At 45.6% G+C, this 15,254-nt stretch overlaps 1 protein-coding gene across 5 annotated transcripts in view; it reads left to right on the top strand.

Moving 5' to 3' along the window:
• The window catches only part of LOC110001537 (E3 ubiquitin-protein ligase RNF43), an 84,937-nt gene that overhangs the window by 53,471 nt on the left and 16,212 nt on the right, over positions 1 to 15,254 (top strand). The window lies entirely within an intron of this gene.

The following is a 15,254-nucleotide window of genomic DNA, read 5'->3' as shown; positions in this document are numbered from 1 at the left end:
CAATAAACTCCTCTCCAGCCACCTGCATCCTCGCTTCCTCTGCGAGATTCAAAGCGTTTTGGTCTTGGTGGATTTATTGGGGATTCATCATGCAGCTGCTGAGCCGTTCGCTCTCCTCTCGGCCTTTTGAAGACGATGAGTCAGACAGTTTGGGGATGTGCACCATTGGGTCAGCCTGGTCTCTGGATGGGACTTGTTTACAGTTTTTGTCTGACTGCAACCCGCCCCACTGATCTATAGATACTCCAACGGCCACAGAGGGTTCGTGTTGCACCGCACACACTCAGAATAGACTGTAAAGCAAACAAAGTGAAGCTCCAAACCTTGGGAGGATAACGTTTCATTGTTGCCCTCTGTTTTTATTTTGGTATTCCGATGGTCTTATCCTCTGCGACATCATGAGCAAGCAGGGAGATTCCTCTGCCGATGTGCAGCCGTTTGCTCAGTCTCTCTAATCCTCTTGTTTTACTGAATTCAACCTCACAGTATCTCCGATCAGCTTGGAGAGTTCAAGTTTATCTCCAAAGATGTGTGTGCCACGGTGCCTGGAGGCGTCAGTGTAAACTTTACTCTGAATAAATCTGTAACCTAGGCCTTCTTCCTCTCAGACTGCAGCTCCGTTTAACAGCATCAATGAGAATCCATGATGGTGATGAAATCCGTTTTCACAGGGATGGAGTCTCTGGCCTGTGCCTGAACTTGTTGACTCTGTTAGAAAGCCTCCTTATTGATTCTGCTGCTCTCAGATGAAAAGGGTTTGGGCCGGATTTTGCTTTAATCCTGTGTGCGTGTGCATACGTGCATGTGTGTGTGTGTGTGTGTGTGTGTGTGTATGTGTGTGTGTGTGTGTGTGTGTGTGAGAAATAGGATCAAATTACTTCAAGCGTGACTCCTTAAATTTGCTCAATCTTGATAAAGTTGGCCACTTCATGAGGAGGCAGGTTTGAAGTCATTGTAATAAATGTGATTGTAGCATCTTTTAGGCACTTAAGGTTTTGTTTCTTAAAATGTTTTCCAAAAACAACGACTTTGTAGGAATTTGGTTTGGTGCACTTTGGCGTCCTCCAAAGGTCTTTAATTGCAACTGCTCCATCATGAGGTACACACAGCGATGTTATTCCTCCCCCTCTTAGACAACGTGCAATTGTTGACAAGCAGAGGGTTGGTGTTGTGAGAAGCCAAAGAACTATGTTGATTGAAAAACAACTCAATCCAGTGACAGGAAGTGCTGGAAATCAAGTGGATGTAGTGACAGGAAGTGCTAGAAAACAAGGAAAGCCGTTGAGAGAATAAATCATGGCCGTCATGAGGATGTTTTTGTCCCGTGTTGTCTGATTGTCAGTTGGCGGTGACGCTGACCTCAGGTTTTCCTCCCTGATGTTATTTAAGCGGAGACAGGGGGCTGGAAATGTGATGGCAGCTGCTTTTGGCTTCTTGTCCTCTGGTAGCCGAGTCCAACGTCACCAGTTCATCAGAGACGAGTGGAGATGGAGGAGGAGCAGGAGGAGGAGGAGGAGGAGGAGGAGGAGGAGGAGGAACACGGAGAACATCTGGAAAAAAAGAGGGAACATTTGAGCTTCTCAGCGTAGATGTAAAAAGCAGCAGGTACACAATGGACGTCCTAGCCTGGATGAAATGCTTCAGTGTTCAGGGGCTTTTGCTTTTTGTCTCTCCCAAGAAAGTTCATTATTTGCCAGACTCATGCGCCGTTTCTTTTCAAAGAGATCAACTATGACTTTCTGTAACTTTCATCTGTTATTCAGAGCTGGACTGACTTTTTCAAGGAGCAGATGATTCCTTCTAGTCTTTGAAGCATAGGAATGATTTGAGCATTTGTGTTATTCCAAGCACGAGATCAAACTGAAAACTACTCGAAATCTGTTTTTCACCCTGAGCAACAAAGTACGAGCGCTTTCTTCCGCGTGTCATATTCCTTCTGATCTTTGTGGAATCACTGCTGTGATCCTTTAATCTTTAACACAGCGGCTTCAAAAGTGATCCAACAGTAGCTTTGGGCTTATCTTTCATAATGGGCTGCCTCATTATTGCTGCACCCATTAAAGATCCATCTTACTTAACCGTCTCTGTTTTGCAGATAAGTCCTCCCTGTGGCACTCTGCATACCATTCCTCTACTCTCGAGAAAAAAACAAGACGAAGTAACTTTTCAGTTCGTGCCTGTTTGACCCCGACGACAACGTCTTCCCTCCCATTTCCTCTGCAGCTAAAGTTAGTCTCTGTCATACGTACTCACCCTATCACTGTGAAGATAACTCAGTAGGAAGTGCCCAGCTTCAAGTCCAGCAGCCTAATGACGGCCCTCTCTTCAGTCAGTGCTCTCGTTATGGCTCTCACAGTCCTCATGATGTCATTTGTGGTCTGATTAGCCCCTCTCCGCGGGTTTATTTCAGCTTTGATTTGGATGATGTTGTGACTGCGGAGGTATTTTCCTGAGTCAGTGTCCTCTTTTTTATTTTTCCCCCTCTCATGACGAAGCAGGTATTAAAATAGAAGTTACACTCACAGGAAGGACTATAGCAACCGTATATGGTGTGTGACCAAACCGCTAGGCCATCTACGCCCCCAGCATACAGTGTTAACATCTGCTGCTCTCTACTTTCCTCATGTGTCACAGTTTTTTCTTATGGGTTAGTTTGTACAAATGTCAATGTGTACCGGGGGCAGTCAGTTGAATCTGTACACTGGAAGGTCGGGGGTTCGATCCCCAGCTCCTGCAGCCTCATGTCCGATGTGTCCTCGGGCGAGACACTTAACCCCAAGTTGCTCCGACCCCAAGGCGGCTGCTACTTTCCTAAATAATTTTCATCGGTCACATGTTTGAAAGCTATGCATAGGATCTTCAGAGTAGCTCCTTGGGGTGGCCAATCAGACTTCAAGGATAGTCGTGGTCACTCTCTACATCCACCTCCTTACATTTTTTAATACAGCGTGTTGATATTAGCACGACTGTCCTGAAGTAGAGCTGAGCTAGCATGTAGCCTTTCATTTGACCCACCTTTTCTAAATATAAAGATGTGTTATAAGGGGATGAGGAAGCCTTTAGATCACATATGAGAAGCAAAATGCCTAATTTTATCTCTATGAAATCTTGGGTGACTTCTCATGACATCTCCGAGGGCGACACCATGCCCTCACTATCACGTTCCTCATTTCCAAGCCGCCACTTTGGTCTGTGCCTGTTGAACTCATCAGGAATTCCTCGACTGAAGTGCAGGGATGTTACTCCTGCAAAGCAAAAGTGTTGTCAGTCAGTGTTTTCTACGGTCAGCTCAACCTGGAACAAAGTTTTAACAGGGAAAACAAACCGTCAGTCGTTCCTGGTCGTGCGTTAAAATATCTGCTGTGTTGGACGTCCAAGGACAGAAAACACGGCGATGTGTCGTCTGTGTCTGTCAAACACACACAGGAGAGCACATTCCCGTGGGACTCAGCCAAGGGAAACTTTGGACAAGGCAGAGCCGTGAGCAACAGGAATGTCATTCAATCTCCGTCCACTGACATGAATGTTTGCTTCCTGCGTGTTAGGTTCAGATAGTTACTGTATTCACACGGTTCTGTGTCCATGCTCGAGTCCTCCCTCCACCACCTGAGTGTCTGTAATCTGAGGGGGAAACATGGCTCCCTCTGAGCTCATCAGCTGGTTGTGCTGTGAGTTCACAGCCATGGTGGGATCTGTGGATCGGCTGCAGAGTAGTAACTGTAATGTGCTGCACCGTATGGCAGTGTACATTTAGCAAAGCAGCAGGACATTTTAAACAATTAAAGCATTTGAGCTTCCAGAATTGAGCTTTGCATCAAAGGATAATGGCCGCCATGTGAATATTCCTACGTGTGATTCTGCCGTAAACACAACGCACCCTGATGTGTGTGCGAATAATCAATAACCCTAAAGTTCAACCAGCAGCCTTTGAACTGCAGGTCCTCCAGTTCACAGGGTCACAAGACGGTGAGACTTGAAAGACTTGAAAGGTCAGAGAGGCCCGCAGGGTCACAGCTTAACAGATGTCACCTTGACCTGCAGCATTGTTGTCGTTCAGCTCCGTTCAGCGCTGTCATCACTCCGACCGGAGGCGTGCGACTGATTTGCAGAGGGTCTGCTTCCCGGGCCGCTCTCGCTGTACTCGTCCTCTCACCTTAAAGAGATGGAAAATTCTCTGGCCTAAAGGTGCGTGCGTTTACTCCTGCGGCATCTGTCAGGATATTTTCAGAGCAACACGCCCCAGCTGTGGCCGCGGCTCTCGTCTGCATGTCTTCTACTTGCTGGGTTTCTCGCCAGCATTGCTAAGCAAAACATTGACTCCGAGCAGATGGCACAGTGAACTGCCCCCCCCTCCCCCCCCCGACACGCACACACACACACACACGTACATCAACTCTGGAAGATGTTTTGTTTGCTTTGAGATGCTGCCTCTCTCTTTCCCAGAAACGGGCGATTAGCAGCTTGTTGCTCCCCCCTCTCTCACATTTCTGCTCTTCCCTTTGCTCTCCCCTCCTGAGCTGACACTCGGGCGACGTTCTGCCTCGCCATGGTTACTGCAGGCATCGTCCTCTCCTGATTTCTCGGTCCAATCTGAACTTGTCCGCCGCACCACCACAGAACTTTTATACACAAACAGTGAGATGTCTACGGTGCCGCTCGGTGGGAAGTGCCTCTCCAAAATAGAAGCTGTTGGATTATCACCTGCGTGTGTGTATGTCTGGCCTGCAGAGTTTGTCCCTGTTAACAAGATGTGGACGGTGGTTTGTCCGACATCTGTACAAACATCCAACAAAACCCTGTTTTTACACTTCAGCTTCACTTGATTCACCTGGCCATCACAACGACTACAGGCAGAAATATGTGAACACTTCAGTGCACTTTAATATATCACATAAGACTTTATCAGAACCAGCGGACGTGTCTTTAAATTAACATGAAAACATCATCACTACTTTAAATAAGGGCTGTAAGATTAAAAAAAACAAACATGTATCACGATGAATTGCTAAATTTAAATATAGTTCATCACGATTAATCTACGGTGGCTGGGAAGTGCAAAACAAACACTTTTACTTTTTATAAAAAACATTTACAAGATGTGAAACACTTTTACCAGTCCCCAAAGAAATTTACAAACGGCAGAATCTTGACAGAGAGGGAATGTACCAAATGCAGGAAGTGATCCGGAAGTGATTGAGTGAGGGGTTTGTTTTGGTGGAAAGACTTGCAAACAGTGATATGGAATGATACGTAGTTTATGGTGATGGAAAGATGTTCCGCCTGTTTTGTGGATCTCATTTGAGCCGATTAGTCAGTTTTGCTTTTCGTATGGACGGGCTCTCAAACTTTTGAAGAACACAGATGAGACGGAAGGACCAGAGATGCACATCCGGGTCGCTTCCTGCATTTGGTACATTCCCTTTCCGTCAAGATTCTGTCGTTTGTAAATTTGTTTGGGGACTGGTAAAACTGTTTGAAACTGTTTGAAATATCATTATTTCGCATTTGTAAATAAAAATTGTTAGGCTTTTATTTTGAAATTTTGTACTGTTTTCATTCATTTTTTTGACACTGATGGCAATGTCTGGGTGTGACACAATCTTTTAAAACAATGTATTGATACACTGATGCAAACCTGCATAAACAGCGCTCATGTCAGCGTCTATGTATGCTAGGCTGCTTCCCCTCGGGGCGAGCACAAGCCGCGCTCCTGCACGACTGCTCCTGGCATTCCAGAATGCAAAGCGTCTCAAGGCGTTCATATTGGGGCGGCACATCTCTCACTTGTCACTTCAAAGGGAGCGTGTGGGGGTCAGGGCTTCATCAGACTGTCGTCGGTGCTCGGCGCAGACGTTTTGAGAAAAATGCTGCCCTAAAAATAGAACGCCGTGTCATGCTCATAAAGCGAGACAGAGCCCAGATGATAGCGCTCCATTCCAAATGGCTGTCATTAAAATACCTCCATCCCAACCGGTTAGGAGACACCTTCAGCTGGCTGCAAGGAGAGGAGGAGAGGACACAAACCATCCATTATCCATACCGCTTATCACGGGGGGGCGGGCTGGAGCCGATCCCAGCTGTCATTGGGCGAGAGGCGGGGTTACATCCTGGACTGGTCGGCAGTCGATCACAGAGCCAGCATCCAGAGAAAAACAACCAGGCACACCTATGAGACATTTAGAGTCTCCAATTAAGCTAACGAGCATGAGGGAGTGATGGAGGAAGCTCCAGTACCCAGCATGCACCAGGAGAACATGCAAACTGCACACAGAGAGGCTCTGCATCACTGGCAGCCCACATCTGTTTGGATGATGTGAAAGCTTTGCACAAGTTTAGAATGTCATAATATTCAACAGTCATCCCTCATACTGATGTTTTTTACTGGTGTTCCTTACAGACACACAAGGTAGCTTTGAGGTACTCGTGATCTTTTTATAAGATCTGCTTCCTTCCTTTCTAACACTTGGACTCTGTGATATGATCTGTATGGTGAAGTTAAAGAACTAGAGCTACTTGGTAGTTAGAGGTGGGGGGGGGGGAGCTGGAATCGATACAGTTATTGCAATATTTTTCATGGCAATCGATGTTTTTATTATTTAAATATCAAATGTGTTCTTTTAGTTTTAAATTCCTGAAGGGGTTGCACAATTAATTTAGAAAAAGTTACATTGTTAAAAAATCCTGCAGTTGTTCAGTCGTCCGTTCGTGTTCGTGTTCAGTCAAATTCCATTAGACTGAAATTCGAAGAGTTCAGATTGTGAGGTGTGTTCAGCCTCTTCCAGGGTTTAACTTTGATCACAGTGTCGGTCAGTCTGTAGACTCGACTCCCATCGTGTAGAAATGAAAAGACAGAAGTGAGAGGAAGAGACTGAGAATGTCTTCTTATTTGTCAAAACTGTTCTTGATTTAGTTTGAGGACAAAATATGCTATTAAAAAAGCTCAATCACAATTAAAACCTCAATAATATCCAATATTATTCCCGACCCCTACAGGTCGTGGTGTGGTTTGAAATGATAATTCAGCATTGACTTCATGTTTCAGAAAACAATTCAATCCTTCCTGTCCTGCGCTGTTTCAAAAACTCTGAGCTCTAAAGCTAAATGCTCAGCTGTCTGTATACAGAGACAGAAGGAAGAGTCTGCATCAGATGTAAACTCATCCTTCTGATTTTTGAAGCTTGGAACAACAGCTGATTTTCTAGACATGAACGTTGGGGTGTTGGTTGGAGGCATTTTAAAGGTGAAAGAAAACAGGACCTCCATGGAGACTGGAGTACAAGTCGTCTGTGAAACACGATGTCCATGTTGAGTTATCGTTTTAACCCTGGACCGAGGGCTTCCCTAAACCTCCAAACAAACACTTTCACATCAAGCAGGAGAAGAAGGTTCATCCACTCTTCCACGTGTGTCAGTCAGCAGGAGACACGATGGACGTCGTCCCATTGTGTTTGTGCGAGACACAAAAGCTTCGGCTCAAATTGTCCAGATTTGATGAAGTGGGACGAGGACATGTTGCTCCACTGAGTTACCCATCTTCCCATGTGCCAGAAATCTAATTCTTCTGCAGTCTGGTCTGAATGGGCTCAAAGATGGTGCTCAAAGTGAAGTTGAATCCATGTTAAAGTGCATGATATCATGATGATCGTGTGTGTGTGTGTGTGTGTGTGTGTGTGTGTGTGTGTGTGTGTGTGTGTGTGTGTGTGTGTGTGTGTGTGTGTGTGTGTGTGTGTGTGTGTGTGTGTGTGTGTGTGTGTGTGTGTGTGTGTGTGTGTGTGTGTGTGTGTGTGTGTGTGTGTGTGTGTGTGTGTGTGTGTGTGTGTGTGTGTGTGTGTGTGTGTGTGTGTGTTGCAGCCTGAGGTGACATGAGGGGTGACAGATCTGAAGGGTTGCAGACTTCATTCAAAGAGAAAATGTTCCGTCTTCACTTTCATCTTTACTGCTCATTCTTTACTCCTCTAGCCTGTAGAAATGAAGATGTTTTTCTCCACATGGGGACGGCGGATCTCATAAGACAAGTGCTAAATGGGCCTGAAGTCACAACTGTACCATATAGCTGCCTGTCCCTGATGAATGAGGCGTTTATAGGGCAGTAACTTATTATTACTGCAGTATTAGTCCTTTGATCTCGCAGCAGTTTGAACCCTGGAGATTTTTTCAGAGGGGAGGCTTGTCAAAATAGCTTTGCAGATGGGATCGGGCCTGGTCTTGCCCCGGTTATGAGAGGAGGAGGAGGAGGCCTGGAGGTGTACAGAGGCAGCAGTGTGCAGGAAAGCCTCACTTCAGAGGCATCGTAGTGTCGCCTGATAAACCTTTGGTCCCCAGTGTTTTAATGCATCAAAGAAATCAAATACTTGTTTCTAATTTGAAGTGTTTTTGTAGGTTTTGTCAGCGTTTGTCTAGCTCAGTTTGGTCTTTGCAGACTGCTTCAGACAGTCAGGGTGCTGCCCTTGAAATCTCAGCAAGAACATTACTCTGTTGATGACAAAATCAACTGGTAAGCGTTGTCAGAGGCGCTGCTTATTAACAGGCGAGGCGGGCAACTGCTTGGGGCCCCAGACCAGTAGGTGGCCCCAAAGCAGTGGCTTAAAATGTGAAAATTTGGCAATGACGGTAGGAAACCTCCCTAAGGGGGCCCCATCTGACAGCACTCATTCTTGTTTCCCTGCTGAATGTAGTTTCACTACACTGAGCGTTGTAGTGATACATGAAGAGAAGAGAGGAAGGGAACAGAGAGCGTCAGAGCGTCTGAGAGGTGAAAGGGTTTCTTCGGAGGAGTGGCAGGTAAGGCCACAGGGCGACCCACATGAGTCTCGTCTGTCTGGTCCTCCAAGGTCAGGTCTACCAGGTCAGAAACAGGACTGTTGACAGGAAGATTTGTTGCTTAGATTTCACTCTCTCTCCTCCGGCTTTTTTGATGTCACCTCCCCCCCCGCCCCCACTCCTGTTTACCTGCCTGAATCTCTTCCCACCCTCCCATCCTCCATCCCTTCATCTGGCACATCCCAGCTCTCATTGTGCACACCGAGCCGCTGGCCCTCTTTAAGATCGGCATTAGAATGTCGGTTTTTATACCGCAGCAAGTGGAGGCATGTAGACGCTCTTTTGAACTGCTCCGCAAACAGATGGAGGTTTTTTTTTTCACGCTGCCTTTATGAGATTAAGTGAAACGTTCCCATAAAAAAGACGTTTCCCCGAGCCCCTTCACTCTCCAGTGTCTCATTGTCGTATTCTCTGAGTCTCTTTTTTATTTTGTGTGCCGGCCTCAGGCCTGGGCAAGGGGTTCACTGCTGATGGTGGACAGGTTTGTGTTTCCAATAACTACTTCCCCAGGCGAGCAGGTGAGCGCACCCGAGCATCTCCCAGCGTTTAGAGCGCACCGGCAGACCGCTCCTGTGAGTGGGACTCTGCAGGCACAGGGAGGGAGTTTTTGTTTCTCCTCTGCAGAATGAACCTGTTTAACTCTGACTCAGGTACGTTAGTGCCAAGTGCCCCCCCCCCCCCATCCACCCACCTCCCCTCCTCCATCTTTTAACAGGAGTTTGACAAAATAGATTCACAGGGCAGACAGTGTGGCTCTGCAGTCATTCATTTGAAAACAGTGAGAGTATTTAGACTCTGCTTTACAAAGGTTAAACTCCTAATAGCTCTTAAGCATGGATACATGCATGCTTTGAATGAATACCAAGGTGTTCTGTTTTAAAGCGCAGTCGGCCGCTCAGGATGAATTGCTAGAATTTTAGTGATTCCTTAACTTTACTTTAGCGCCATCATCTGTTCAAATCTTTGTCCAATACTTTGGTTTATGAACGAATGACCTCCCTATCACCCTGAGCTACTCTTTGTATTAAGTGCTTTTTGGTTTACTTTGCATGCTAAACAACGCTGATAAACGACATCAACATCACTTCCATTAGCGCTGTCACTGATAGACTGCATGCTGACGTTAGATTAAATTCCTCATCAAATCCTCCAGTAGAAAGAAGAGAAGAGATCCTTTAAAAAATCCCCTAATACTTTATTTTAAATCATATAACTGAATGTCCTTAAGCCAGAAATATACAAGAATGTCAGAGTAAGGCAGTTAGATACAAACAGGCCCCCCCCCCCCCCTTAAAATCTTATTGGCCACCCCAAAATCCTTATACGCAGCTCCTAGTTTTCAGCGTGCAGATGTTTGTCTGCAGTTTTTAAAATACTTGAAGTTGAACTGGTTTCAACTGAGAGCGCCGTGAGCACAGCAACAGCTGACTGAGGGCGTAGAGCGCTAAAATATTGAACTACATCGGTGTTGGATTGAAAATGTACGGTGCCAGTGCACACAGGGTCTTATAATGCTGAACCACTTATCAAACTGTGAAATCGTACCAAAGTAAATCAACCAAGAACATTAACAACTTAAGAATAACTTTGGTATCACCGTTTCGTGGTATTCGTTTACTTAACGAATGAAGCCGCCCCCCCCCCCCCCCCCCCCCCCCCAGCCAGAGTCTGATCTTATTTTTCTTTTATTATGACCTGCTGGGAATTTCAACGCCTTGAGGTGTGAAGCAGGAGCTGTAAAATCTGTTTTTTTCACTGCTTGTAAATAGCTTCTATAAATGTCAAAGATGTGTTAGGTCTCATTTTCATAAACAAACGTCCCGTTGACGCAGCTGACATGTGACCTGCGTTGACCTACTGAAGCGGTGCAATGACAGGAAGCTCTCGCAGTCATCGTAGTATTTGTGTTATTTTATACGTGTGCAGATTTCCCTCATTTAACGACGGCGTGTGTGTTCAGTTGTCACTCTGCTGGCCCAGTGTGTGTGTGTGTGTGTGTGTGTGTGTGTGTGTGTGTGTGTTTGCTCTGCAGAAAGACACGGCTCACCGCTCGCTCCGTTCCAAGAATGAATTCCTGGAGGCTTACAAGAGCTGTTGAATGAGATGGAGGGCTCAGGGCAGGAATGATGGGAGGGGACGGAGAAGAGGGAGGCTGCCCCGCTCTGTAGGAGGGTTGTCAGGCTCTCACTTACAGGCCTGATTAAATAACAGGATGCTTTATGAAAACAAGAACATTATCTGCCTCTTAAAAGGCCGGGAAAGGCCCTCTAATTGGCTTCCTTTGAGCCTCTGTGTTGCCGCCGCTCGACGAGAGAAAAGATCCTCTCCGGAGCTGCAGCCACATTGAGTGAAGTGCACGCGGGACACTTTCTCTGGCTGCAGCAGATCTGCTCTGATCAGTCCAACAGGAATGTATCAACTCACTGATACCGAGCCTACGAAGGTCTTTCCACTCAAAGGAGGATTCTTCACGACCCAATCTCTTGATTGAGTGTTATATAAACAATAAAGAGATAGTGGCTCCTCTGTGGGATCTATTTAAAGACTTTCACAAACTTTCTCCAGATGTTTGCAGACGTGAGAAGAAAGCGTCAGAGTCTGGTATGTTTGTGTTCGCTGTGAGATCAAAAGAGTCCAAACATCCAGGGAACAAACTCTCTCTCTCTTTGCATCGCTTTCCCTGCCATTAAAACGACGTGGTTGACTTAATTACACGTATTACAGCAAGGAGCCACCGTCATTAAAGTATATGGAGGTGTAGTTACTGCTTTAATTCATTTAAGAACTATTTTGCATGTTTACACAGCTTTAGGTAAACGTAGGGATTGTTCGGTGTAGGGGGAGTCGTCGCATGTTTATGAAATATAGGAGTATATCTTATCGCTAGAGGTGAACACACACACACACACACACACACACACACACACACACACACACACACACACACACACACACATCTATGCTGAAATGTTCCTTTCTGAGAAGCTGTCCCAGGAGTCGTTTAACATACCACAGTATTTATTTATTTGTCTGTTTAACAATCAGCCATAAAACTCTATGAATGATAAAGTGATCTTACTATATGATCAGACATTAAGGAAACATGCTATGTTGAAGTGCTGGCTTCTCTGACAACAATGCAGCAGCCAGTATGTCCTCCTTCTAACTTTAGATTCTGGTCCTGAATGCTCTGGATTTGTTTGGACCAGAGAAGGTAGGCGGTTTTAAGACACCCCCACACGGCCGTTTTGGATGCCCCTCGGTTTGCCAGATATGAGAGCAGTTATCAGGTCAACAGGTGTTGCAGCGATGGAAGCGGTCAAGAGAAGTGGTTCAGATAGAAGTGATTGTACCCGACCTAAAAAGCCTCTGCATGTTTCTAATAAGCTCCACGAGCAGAAACGTGCTCAAACTAGGATCAATATTGGAGATGCTTTTGAAAAATGGAGAGAGGTTAGAACACAGAAAGGTTTACAGACTGATGCAGAGCTGGATAAACACTGAAGCTTCAGTGTTCACCACATGGTGACCTGTGTGAGCATGGACTCTAGAGAGGAGGGGGCGGGGGAGAGACAGCTCTCTATAATGTTTAGAATGTGGACTGCAGTACACATTTTAAACACTAGGTGTAAGAGCTACATACTGCTCCTTTAACCTCCATATGAAAAATTTCAGCTCTAAGGTATATTATCTATAATAACATTGTATAGTTTTGGTGTTGCCTTTTCTTCATGTTATAATATAACTGGTGTAGGTTAGAGTATATTACAGCCAGTGAAGCTAAGGATGCTAGCTCTTGTTGCTTGAATGAAACCCGTCTGACCCTCATTGGATTAAAGGACTTTATTATGACTTTTTGTTTATTTCCTGTTTCCTTTCACTCTTCTTATTTTCTATAATCGTATTATTATTATTTATTTCTAAATCTGAGGAAGGAGAGAAGTAGCTGCACAAAAATCCAAACACAATGGTTGTGGTTTAACGAGGTACTTAAGTTGTCATTCCAACACTTTGTCTCATGTCGGATTAAAGAGACAAGATGTAACGTGTAAAATCCTGAGTTTAGGAGGAGCTGGAGGGAAGGTATTATTTATCCAATTATCTTTGAACAGATCAATGTGACCTGATATCCCTTCCACGAGTCATATGCCACACCAGGCTCCCCTTCTCCGGGCTCTACGCTTATGTTTAGGATATTTAGGAGGCGTCTGAGAGTACTTTTCCCAAGATGAGGAATATGTGGAACCTTTTGTTTGCGTCAATTTTGGCGCCCCCTGTGGACAAAGTGGCATCATCTCATGTTGCTTAAAGGTAGAATCACTCCATCGTCCCTTCTGGGCCTCCATACATGTGTGGTGGTGACTGTGTCTGCAGAGACTCTGTCCTCTGACTGGATTTTACTGTTCTGCTTTGTTCTGGTTGACTCGGGACGTTTCTGGGCGGAGCTGGTGTGTTTCCTCCAGCCAATGACAGCGCAGCAGGTGAGTTTAGGAGTGGATACAATTCAATGATTGGACACCATTCAAACCGGTGAATATTGCAGATATTAGATACGTAGCAGCAAAGAAGAGAAAATATAATCAGAGTGAGGAGAAACACCAAGTGGATAAAGCTCGTTCTAAAACGAGGGTGAACCTTGTGTTGTCTTTTACCCGTGGACGTGGAGTTGGTCTACTTCCTGTTGGACAGGCAGGTGACAAACACCAGCTGTTAACTTGTGCTAGCGTGCTACATTATTAGCTTTACCATTACAACAAATGTAATATTCTGAGGTAGCTAGCAGTGTAGGTACAAGCAGTAAACATACATGCTAACCCTGCAGTGGGCGTGAGCTTCTTGGGGCGATGAGCCCAGGAGGAGGGGCTTAGTTTGAATGTTTACAAACTGCAGCTAACATTTCTACTGACTCCATCTTTAATATGTGTGAGTGGTGTTTTCTGATAAAAACTCTCATCCTGATATCTTTGAACTGTCAAACATATCAGATGTGACTCTTTTCCGCGGTGTAAAGGCCCTGCTGGTGTAAACTGCTCCGTCTGACACGGACCAGGTGGCAGCAGTAACGGACTTGAAAAAGACCTACTGTAAATAGAAACAATCTTCTTCCTGACCGTCTCGTTTGACTTTTCTTGGCATCAGTATTCATTTCAGTCGATTCCATAACCAGCTAAAAACTTCTTACAGGAGCTTTAATGACCGTTTACCCTCTCAGTGCCCGAGCATTCACTGGTCAGGTTTGCAGGGTGTATTTGGAGGTCAGAGAGAGAGAGAGAGAGAGAGAGAGGAGAGAGAGAGAGAGAGAGAGAGTGTGTGTGTGTGTGTGTGTGTGTGTGTCTCGGCTCCATCATCACGGCTGTCACCGGCTGCCACATCAGTCTCATCTGCCCCGCGGGCTGCCCGGCTCTTTGATGTTTGAGGATGTGTTTAGCGGGCGATAGTGTATCAGATGACTTCGGTCTTTCTCTGTCACCTTATGCTTTGCATTTCAAATCTGTGACATGGTGCAGCCATGGCCCGGCTAACGAGAGAGAGAGAGAGAGACACTGTGTCTTCTACTGACTTCCTACCAGAAAGATTAGTTTCAAAACTTTTTCCAGTGTCTGTTAAGGGGGCCGAACCCAGGCTCTGGATTTAGTGTTTCTGTGTGTGCGTGTACTTGTGTGTGTGTGTGTGTGTGTGTGTGTGTGTGTGTGTGTCTCAGGATGAATAAAAGGTAGACTAAGAAGGAGGAGTGTGTGTGATTCAGGCCCAACCCCCTCAGGCTCAATACTTTTCCTGAGAGCGTAGAATCTGCTCACCTGCCCTGACATGCCCACCCCGGCCCCTCTTGCCCCCCCACCTCCACTTCTTCATACATTGCTACACCCCCCCCCCCCCCTCCAGCAGCCCCACATCAAAGTACCCCTGTGAGTAATGGATACCCAGCAGAGCCACGCCCGTCCTCCAACGAACTTCATTTCTGCGCAGCCAGTGGCAGTCACACAACACACACACACAGCAATGATTTACACACAATTAGACTAAATTATACAGCGTCAACACTAGATAAACAACAGTTCAAGTTAAATTGTGTGGCCCTGGTGTTTGTAATGTTTTCCTCCAAACTACAATTTTCAACATTTAGTGAAGTTGGTCAGACAAGATCTCAGAAACCGTCCTGTGTCTGGGTGAACACGTTCTGTGTGTGTTCATTAGCTGTCTCATCATTATTGATATATATTTATATATGTGGGAGTTTGTCAATGTGAGCACATAAAGCGTGAGCTTTGTCCTGTGTCATAAATGATTCAGGTGTACGCTGGGCTGAAGAAGAGCTCTGTGAATTAGTTTTTTATGTCAGGATGTAAGAGGTACGTTTAATTTGGTGGGAAATAAAGTCCTGTAGCCTTTCCGTTGGGAGTCAGTAGTTTCCCAATCGAAAGGACAGGGGTTCA

Source organism: Labrus bergylta, chromosome 14 (genome assembly GCF_963930695.1).
Source record: "Labrus bergylta chromosome 14, fLabBer1.1, whole genome shotgun sequence".
Lineage (NCBI taxonomy): Eukaryota > Metazoa > Chordata > Actinopteri > Labriformes > Labridae > Labrus > Labrus bergylta.
Note: the sequence above shows the minus strand (reverse complement) of the source record. Positions and strands in the feature narration are given on the sequence as shown.